Source organism: Stegostoma tigrinum, chromosome 34 (genome assembly GCF_030684315.1).
Source record: "Stegostoma tigrinum isolate sSteTig4 chromosome 34, sSteTig4.hap1, whole genome shotgun sequence".
NCBI classification, from domain to species: domain Eukaryota; kingdom Metazoa; phylum Chordata; class Chondrichthyes; order Orectolobiformes; family Stegostomatidae; genus Stegostoma; species Stegostoma tigrinum.
The window spans coordinates 21,046,809-21,057,707 of record NC_081387.1 but is presented as its reverse complement, the minus strand read 5'-3'; positions in this window follow the sequence as shown (position 1 = coordinate 21,057,707).

Below are 10,899 nucleotides of genomic sequence, written 5' to 3'. Positions count from 1 at the left end.
TGATACATTTGAAAGACAAAACAAAAAACACTGTATATGCTGAAAATGTGAAATAACCACAAGAAATTTTATAAATATTCAACAAGTCCGTAAGCTTCTATGGAGACAGAAACAGAGTTAAAATTTCTGATTTGAGTCGACTCATCAGAGCTAGGATTTCAGGGAGAAACGCCATCGGACTGAAACGTTGACTGTTACTCCAGCTGAACTTTATTTTTCTCTTCTATCTGATCTATAAGGTACTCGTCAGCTTCTTTCTAACCAAACAAGTCACGAAGTGCAATAGTCCTCAGACCCTCCCTAAACAAGAGAATTAAAAACAAGGATAAGTCCGACAGAATCGAATTAGCCGCCTGTGCAATTTTTGTATTTCGCCAGCTCTAGCCTTACTCAGCTTGGATATGAACTCGACGAATCCTTTGCTCATCCCCCCTGAGACTGGTCCAGTGTGAGAATCGGAGACAAACATCAGAGGCTCCCTGACTTCCAGATCAGGTTTGAGACCTTGCTCCGTCAAGTGGGAAAGGTTCGGGGAAAGATGTGAAGGAGTGCTGGTCTTGTCGAAGAGTCCGCCTGCGAGAACTCGAAAACAAAAGGATTTTGGGAACGGACATTGACTGTTAGGCCAAAGAGGTAATGTTACCCTTACCCCCCACTGACTGACTAAATGCCCCCAACCCCGCACCTTTAGTCTGTGTAAATGGCTTCTCATTCTTCGAATCTCTCCTGCGAAGAGGCCATTTCCTGAACCTGTCCTTATCTCAGGGATTAATCTGTTGAACCTCTGTTACACTCGCTCTATGGCAAGAAGATCATTGCTGAGCTAAGGAGACTGAAACAGTACACTCTCCTCCAGATGCGTCTCACCAAGGTTCTACATTATTGCCTCATTCATCATTCCTTCTCCAGTCAAATCTGCTGGTGATGAAGGTCAACATAACGTTTCCCTCCCTTACTGATTGTTGCATCTACAGGCTAAATTTTAGTGACTTACGGACAGACACCCAGGTCCCATTGGAAAATCAGCTTTTCTCGCTGTTCCGGCCCAAAGTCGCGACAAAAGAGATTATCTAATCAAAGTGGCATTATTGTTCACCAATCCTGCCGAGGCAAATTAACTGCCTCGTTTCCTTTACTGCAGCAGAAACCGCATCTCAGCAAGTATTTAATTAACTCTAAGCCGTTTTGATGGCTCCCGAGCGTCCAGAAAGGAGCTGCATAAATGCAAGTCTTTCTTATCTGGTCTTTGGCAGGAAGAATAGAAGTTTGAGCAGCTTTTAAATGATCAGTGATAGTGGTGTGGGCGTGCAAGGAACTGAAAAGTTAGCATGCAAAGGCACCTAACCTTGCTTCAATCTAACATGATCTTTGATGAGAAAATAGGCAGAATACATTATGCTGTTTCAGTCTCCACATGTACGGGAGGATATACTGGTACTAGAAGCTGTTAGGAAGATTCACTAGAATGGATCCTGAGGTGACGTGATCATTAAGAGAATGACCTAGTTTGGCTTACGGCCGAATGAGACGTGATCTCATTGAAACATATTAGCTCTTGAAAGGGATTGAGAAGACAGATGCTGAGAGGTCTTAACACTGTTTGGGGAATATGGGACTTGGGGACAGAATCCTCGGATCGGAGGTCGGGCTATTTAGCACTGAAATGAAGGAAAGTTACTCCAGTGAGGTGCCTGAGAATGTTGGAATTGTCTGCACCACGTATTTGTAAGGTTTCCCTCAGTCAATGCCTATGTAAAAGTTTTGAACTCTCAGGGATTCAGGGGATAGCGAGAAAGTAAGGGAAGGGAAGTGGAGGGGGTGCGAAAACAGTGATAACCGCGCAGAGTGGCGGGACAGGCTTGAAGGGCCGATTAGCTTCCTTCAGCTCTATTCCTACATTCTTATAATCCAGAACAGTGCTGCTCCAAAGCTTGTCGTATTACTGGCGCAGCTAGAATTCTTTTACAAATTGTCAGTATGTTTACATCCATTCAGCCTGACGAGTCTGTGGTGACAAAATACGAAAAGGTGCGGTCTACAATTTCCCATCTGCTGACTCCGCGTTTCAAGAAAGATTCTTTTCCCGCTCACTGCATTTCAAGGTGAACAGCCATTGACTGCATCATTCCTGCATTTTGAAAATCCAATGTCCTATGCACAAGTCAGGACGCCTCAACGCCGCACTCTTTCTAAGTCTCGGAATGCCAGATGTATCCTGACAGTGTCGCAGGTGATCCGGTCTTGCTCCTGAGCTGCCCTGACACACCGCGTTTCATTCCCGTGCAGTGACAGACACAACGAATGCTTCGTGAATTTCTTGCAAAGAAATGAAAGCATTTTTCGAGCACTTCCAGTAATGACTGTTTTCCGGTTGTCTATTTCTTTTCAGTTTGCGGTAATTTGGGAAGATCGGATCGTGTAAATATTGGCACCTTACCATTTACAAAACTGTTCAGGAGCAAGACTAGAACAAGCGGGTAGGATAATGGATGTAGTGTACGTAGACTTTAGTAAGCTTTTAGACATAGTCTCGCATAGGAGACTGGAACAAATGGCTCAGCCCGTCTCATCTTTCATGGAAGGTGGGCATCATTAGGAAGGTCAATATTCGTTGCCTTCCTCTAGTATAGTTTGTAGTTCTGAAAGGATTTGATAGAGTGGATACAGAATTGATTCAACTTGCCAGAGAGAGCATAACTATAGACCATTAATATAAGACCCTATAACTTAAAAGTAGATTTAAAGGAATATAAGAGAAAGGAATGGCCAGTTACAATGAAAGTTTGAGATGACAAATGTGACAGCAGACTTGATTGAAGTATAATAGTGGCAGATACTGGTCATATCAAACAGAGGGTCTTTAAGAAGAATACTAAATGAAGAAAGTGAGAAGGAAAGGGGGACATAAATAACTTCAGAGATTAAGTACCTGGGCAATTGAAGACACCATCGTAAACAGTAGAATGATTAAAATCATGGATGCTCAGGTGACCAGAAGTATGAGTGTGGGTATCTTAGATAATTGTGGTATTGAAATGTTATTTTATTTAGGAGCTTATGTAGCACAGCAATGATCAAGGTAGAAAGTGAGGTTTGACTAACAATGCAGACAGGAATGCCCCATCTTCAGTGCTATGTACATACACTATGGGAAATGTGACTGGGAACTGTCACGTTCCATAATTTTATCTCCAATGTGTAAATATTGCTACTAGAATGGGCTTGTAACATTTACAACCCCTTCTAGCCTCAGAGCTGATTACATCTCAGACTGAAGCTGTGCCCACATGAACCACCATTAGGTTATAGCAGAAGAAGTATTTAACATCACAATCATAGCAAGACACTAAATTTATTTTAACTTTTCTTCCAGCTTCAGCCTCTCTGACTCTGGTCCTGAATCTCTGGCTCATCCTGTCTGAGGACCGGACCAGCATGAAGCTCGGAAACAGGTGACACTCGCAAACACCGTGGAGCGGTTTGGTCACGTTCCATGTGCTTGGAGTAAAGGGGGTTCACTCCAGGGAGATATTACTGGCACTTCCCCTTCATGGACACCCCTTACTTGGAAGATGAAACCCCAGAAGATCAGGATTTTCCTGCACTACGAGAGTGAGCTGGGGTCATTTTACAATGCAGACATGTCCCATCTCCACACTTACATCCACACTTTCACTGAGAAGATCTTTCCCATCTTCAATCCAGGATGGTCTTTTGGCAAGAAAAACTCAGGACCACTAACAATTCTATGAGCTAAAAGTCATGAACAGTGAAGTGTCCCTTTCCTTTAATTCTTCTGGTGGTAACAAATCCAGTCACTGATTCTCTTTGCTGTTTGGTGTCTATGAAGGAGCCTTCATTTTTTTTTTGGTTTTGCTTTATCGCTGCTTTATCTAACAGAAACAGCCCGAACTTCTGATTTGCTTTCCCCCTAGTGCCTGAATAAAGAACTTTTAAAAACTGACCCTATTTGCTCATGATGGGTGTGCAAAAGATATTCCCAGTTTCTGGTGCATTATGTCTGTGTATGAGAAATTTCCAGACACTGGTCTGGAAAAAAAGTCCTGTATCTGATTCTCTGTGCTCCCACTTATTTTTACGATAAGCAGTTTTGTTTCATTCTCTGAACAGAATCCAACTGAAACTTGAAACATTGCCCAACAACAGGTTTCAGTCGCCAGTAATCTACCATTCCCAAGTAGCTCTTTTAAAGCTCTTTATGAGTTTTGAGAAGATTTGTAGCTCAGGTTGAGGTTCTGGATGTGAGTTTGCTCGCTGAGCTGGAAGGTTCGTTTTCAGACGTTTCGTCACCATTCTAGGTAACATCATCAGTGAGCCTCCGACGAAGCTCTTTATGAGGTCACAACCAAAACTATTGTTTTCATTTTTAAAAAAACTGAGATGCTAGAATTCAGAAATAAAAACAGAAATTACTAGAAAAGTTCTGGAGGTCTGGCAGCATCAGTGGAGAGAAAGCAGAGTTAACATTTCAGATCCAGTGACCCTTCAGGATACTGAAAAAGGGTGAGTTGAAAATCTTAGTCGCTGGCTTTCTCTGGCTCTGGTGGTGGTAACAAGTTCTGAATTTAGGCAGTTTGCATAAGGATTTCAATAAATATGATTCAAATTTTGACTTTCCTTATGTGTAGAGTTTTAAGCTTGTATGATGTGTGATGCTGTGCAACTGAGAGCTTATGATCAATTTCAATTTCAGTGTACATTTTGGCATTCTTTTCATCTGAGCATTGTGTGTGTGTGTGTGTGTGTGTGTGTGTGTGTGTGTGTGTGTGTGTGTGTGTTTGTGTGTTGGTGTGTGTGTGTGTTTGTGTGTGAGTGAGAGAGAGAGAGAGAGAGACCAAGGTGCCACAGAGACATATACATACAAATATGTGACCTTCACAACATAGTTACAAAGAAGAATCATTGGAATCGAAATATTTACTCAGTTTCTCACCCCACAGATGCTGCCAAACCAACTGTGTTTTTCTACCACTGTTTATTTTTATTTCAGATCTTCAGTATCCCCAGAATTTTGTTTTCATAAGTGATCCCAGAAAGGATACAGATAGTGTAGATCAACAAAACATGTGCTGAATCTGAGAGGGGGAGAGTGGTCTAACAATGAAAATCTGCTTATTAGCCTTTTCTTGTTCGCATACTGTCTGCTTGACCATCACTCTTAAAGTCAGCTTAAATGTGTTTTTAAGTTAGAGTAATGAACTACCTTCAGGGATTTCAGATTCACCTCTCAGTATTCTAACAGGTTTTGCTTATTCCTTCATCTTGTTTGTTCCCCCCCTAGAAACAGCCCCTCACACTTATCCAGATTGAATTCTATTTGTCACATTTCAGCTCACTGATTTCTTTCTGTAGTCTCCAGCTTTCTTCCTCACTGTCAGCTAAACAACCAATGTTTACATGACCTGAAAATTTGATAATCATGCCCCTTACTTTGACATCTAAACCAATGCTATATTTCACAAATAGAAAGCAATGCAGTGCTGAGCTTTGTTCACTGGAAACAACCTCCCATTCACAGAATAACCTGACAAACAGTGCCCTTCGTTTGCTGTCACTGAACCAGTTTTGGGTCCAGTATATCACTGCCCATTGACCGTGGGTGTTTATTTTTATATCTAATCTTCCATTGGAGCCTTATCAAAGCCTCACTAAAATCTGTGCTGACTACACAGATATGTTACCCTTATCAACTCTCCTTGTTAGATTCACACAAAAGGTTAATCAAGTTGCTTGGACGTGACCTTTCTTCATGAAGTCTATGCTGACATTAATGTTTGCCTTTTGAAAACACAATTTACAGCATCACTCAAATTTCTTTCCAATAATTAATCCACCATCAAAGTCATGTTAGTTGGGTTGTAATGATCAATGTTATTCACAGACTTTTTTTCTTGCATCTGCCTATCAGATCATTTCAAAACTTATAATGATTTCTATCAGATCATTTGTTAGCCTTCTTTTACATGGTAAACAGAGCTTCAGTCCATTTTTTACAATTAGTCACTCAGACTTCTGAATCTGTTTTATATCTGCATCTATGGATACACTTTGTAGACAATGGATATTAAAATTCCGCACAGTTTCCCAAGTGCTCTCTATCCAATGTTCTCTACAAGTTAAATGTTACTGTATTACTTTTCAATTTTAATCATATTAATGTGTATCCTGGTGTTTTATTTGCTACTTTGTTAGTGGGATACATCAATCTTGTTCTATAATTTTAGGTGCTATGGAATGTGCTTTCTCTCTCATTCCTTTAATGCCATACATTCATATACCACACACAACATATCCACCTTTTGGCAAAATAGAAATCTACAGCATTTATTCCAACATTTCATTTGTTTACTCCTAGCTTATGACCTCCCTCAACTCTGAACAAAGAAGAACAAAGAACAAATAAAATTACAGCACAGGAACAGGCCCTTCAGCCCTCCAAGCCTGCACCGATCCAGATCCTCTATCTAAACCTGTTACCTATTGTCCAAGGATCTGTATCCCTCTGTTCCCTGCCCATTCATGTATCTGTCTAGATACTTCTTAAATGACACTATCATGCCCGCCTCTACCACCACTGCTGGAAATGCGTTCCAGGCACCCACCACCCTCTATGTAAAGAACTTCCCATGCACATCTCCCTTAAACTTTTCCCCTCTCACCTTGAAATCATGACACCGAGTAATGGAGTCCCCACTGTGGGAAAAAAGCTTCTTGCTATCCACCCTGTCTATACCTCTCATGATTTTGTAGACCTCAATCAGATACCCCCTCAACCTTCGACTTTGTATTGTCTATAATCCTAATGTACTTAACCTCTCATCATAGCCAGCACCCTCCATGCCAACATCTCCTTGAACCTGCTCTGCACCCTCTCCACATCCTTTTGGTAATGTGTGACCAGAACTGTATGCACTATTCCAAATGCGATCAAACCAAAGTCCTATACAACTGCAACATGTTCTGCCAAATCTTGTACTCAATAGCCCATCCGATGAATGAAAGCATGCTGTATGCTGCCTTGACCACTCTATCAAACTGCGTTGCCACCTTCAGGGTACAATGGACCTTATACCCAGATCTCTCTGGCATCAATTTTCCCCAGGGCTTTTCCATTTACTGTATAGTTCGATCTTGAATTGGATCTTCCAAAATGCATCACCTCACATTTGCCTGGATTGAACTCCATCTGCCATTTCTCTGCAGACTCTCCAATCTATCTGTATTCTACTGCATTTTCCAACAGTCCCTTTCACTATCTGCTACTCCGCCAATCTTACTGTCATCTGCAAACTTGCTAATCAGACCATCTATACCTTCCTTCAGAACATTTATGTATATCACAACAACAGTGGTCCCAATACGGATCCATGTGGAACACCACTGATCACAGTTCTCCATTTTGAGAAACTACCTTCCACGACAACTCTGTTTCCTGTTACCCAGCCAGTTCTCTACCCATCTAGTTTGTACACCCTGGACCCTGTGCGACTTCACTTTCTCCATCAGCCTACCAGGGGGAACCTCATTAAATGCCTTACTGAAGTCCATGTATATGACATCTACAGCCCTTCCCTCATCCATCAACTTTGTCACTTCCTCAAAAAATTCTATCAAGTTGGTCAGACATGACCTTCCCTGCATAAACCATGCTGCCTATCACTAATAAGCCCATTTTCTTTCAAATGTAAAGAGATCCTATCCCTCAGTATCTTTCCCAGCAGATTCCCCACCACTGGTGTCAGGTTGTTACAACTCTGGTTAACAACTCTGGTTGTTCAGATCCACACCATTGCGTGCAGATGGAGTAAGTTTGTTTCAATGCCAGGTTCAGAGATATATCCTCATAAACACTTTATTGTGCTATAGATCCAGCTGTTGTTCTTGTTGAACCTCCTTCAAATCAACCTTATCCAACAAAATCTTAGGCATGCCTTTCAATGTACCGAGGGATAGGGGGCAAAGTGGGTGCAAATTGAATCGAAGTCTAGGTTAACCTTTATCTAAATGGAACAGACTTGAAGGGCTGAATGGCCACTCCTGCTTTTAGTGGTCAAATATACTAAATGTTATGTTTTGGTAGTATTAAAACCTATAAATTTGCAGGTTCTTTTGCTGGCCAATTATTGAGTTGATTGATAAGATATGTAGAAGCTGAACAGGCCATTCAGCTGACTAGGTCTATTCTGCCACTCAATGAGATCACAGCTGATCTGATAATACTCTGATGATGCACTGTCTGATTTTTCCCCCATAATCCTTGATACCCTTACTGACTAAAATTCTGTCTTATCTCAGCCTAGAATATGCTATTGACATCTCTCTGCTGGAAGGAATTCCACAATGCAATTGCTCACTGCATGGAGAAATACCTCATCATCTCTGGCTTAAATGCTTGAACCCTTTATTCAGAGATTATACTGTCTAGTGCTAGACACTCCCATAAGGGGAAGTAGCCATTCCACATCTACCCTGTTAATCCTTTAAGAATTTGTGTGTTTCAATAAGACTCCCTCTCATTTTTTCTGAATTCCAATGAGTACAGGACCACCCTACTCAACATCTCCTCATTAGATAGTCATTCTATACTGGTATCAGCCAAGTGAGCCTTCTCTGACTGCCTTCAGCACTAATATATCTTTCCTTAGATAAATAGCTCAAAACTGTTCACAGTATTCCAACCATGGCCTGACTAGTTCCTTGCATAGTTTTAGCAAGACCTCTGCACTTTTATAAAGTATTCCATTTGAAATAGATGGCAAAATTCTATATGCTTTCGCTATTAATTGCTGGACTTGGTGCCAGTTTTTTTTTGTAAATTAGGACAAGGACTCTGAAAATTCCTCTGTTCCATAGCATTCTGTTGTCTTTCTCTATTTAATTCATATTCAGCTCTCCTATCTCAGCCTTGAAATGTAATTTACCACCAAGCCTCTACAACCCACTATGGTTAAAAAAAACCCTGCAGATTCACCATTCTCTAAGAAAATAAATTCTTCTTCATCTCTGTCCCACATCTGTGACCCCTTATTCTGAGATTATGCCCTCTGTTCATAGACTCTCATACAAGGGGGAAAGAACAATTCTGTATCGACATTGACAAGTACTCCATGTATCTCATGTTTCAATGAGGTTTCTCTCATTTTTTCTGAACCTACTTGTTTTCTGCTCATAAGCCAATCCCTCCATATTTGCTATCAGCCTAATGAGACTTCTATGAACTGTCTCCAATGCTGATATAACTTTCCCCAATAAAAGAGGTAAAACTGTTCACAGTAGCCCAGTCTTGGTCTGAGTAGTAATAGAGTAATGGAGCAGTACAGCATGGAAACAGGCCCTCATTAATTCTAAATTAATCTAGTCCCATTTTCCAGCATTAGCTCATATCCTTCTAAACCCTTCCTATTCATATGTCCATCCAAATGCCTCTTAATTGTTGTAGTTATGTCTTATGAAGCTTGCTTAGCCTATTACTGAACACGTATGCTAGCTTTTTGTGATTTATGTTAAGGTGTCTCAAATCTTTCTGTTCTGTAGCTTTCTACAGACTTTCTCCATTTAAATAATACTCAGCTCCTTTATTTCCCCTGCCAACGTACATATCCTCTCATTTTCCCACATTATATTCCATCTCTCAAGTTTGTCCATTTGCTTAAGCTGTCTAGATGATGCAACAGACAGTAGAATAGCCAATAAATAATAATGCATGAAGCAGGACATTTTATTTAATGAAGATTGTATGGCTACAGAAACCCGAGTCTGATCAAGCAAAAAGAAATCAGATGCCTTTTTTTGTTTCTTCTCCAAAGTCTTCAGCATCTTAGGTGAGCCTTGATTCAAAGTATTTTGTGTTGCTAACATACTGTGCATATTGAAACAGCAAGGGACTGTTCAGGGTGTTCATCAATATTCCCCATGGCTTTAAGATAATAAAATGTGAGGCTGGATGAACACAGCAGGCCAAGCAGCATCTCAGGAGCACAAAAGCTGACGTTTCGGGCCTGGACCCTTCATCAGAGAGGGGGAATGGGGTGAGGGTTCTGGAATAAATAGGGAGAGAGGGGGAGGCGGACCGAAGATGGAGAGAAAAGAAGATAGGTGGAGAGAGTATAGGTGGGGAGATAGGGAGGGGATAGGTCAGTCCAGGGAAGACGGACAGGTCAAGGAGGTGGGATGAGGTTAGTAGGTAGATGGGGGTGCGGCTTGGGGTGGGAGGAAGGGATGGGTTGGAGGAGGAACAGGTTAGGGAGGCAGAGACAGGTTGGACTGGTTTTGGGATGCAGTGGGTGGAGGGGAAGAGCTGGGCTGGTTGTGTGGTGCAGTGGGGGGAGGGGACGAACTGGGCTGGTTTAGGGATGCGGTGGGGGAAGGGGAGATTTTGAAGCTGGTGAAGTCCACATTGATACCATTGGGCTGCAGGGTTCCCAGGCGGAATATGAGTTGCTGTTCCTGCAACCTTCGGGTGGCATCATTGTGGCAGTGCAGGAGGCCCATGATGGACATGTCATCTAAAGAATGGGAGGGGGAGTGGAAATGGTTTGCGACTGGGAGGTGCAGTTGTTTGTTGCGAACTGAGCGGAGGTGTTCTGCAAAGCGGTCCCCAAGCCTCCGCTTGGTTTCCCCAATGTAGAGGAAGCCGCACCGGGTACAGTGGATGCAGTATACCACATTGGCAGATGTGCAGGTGAACCTCTGCTTAATGTGGAATGTCATCTTGGGGCCTGGGATAGGGGTGAGGGAGGAGGTGTGGGGGCAAGTGTAGCATTTCCTGCGGTTGCAGGGGAAGGTGCCGCGTGTGGTGGGGTTGGAGGGCAGTGTGGAGCGAACAAGGGAGTCACGGAGAGAGTGGTCTCTCCGGAAAGCAGACAAGGGTGGGGATGG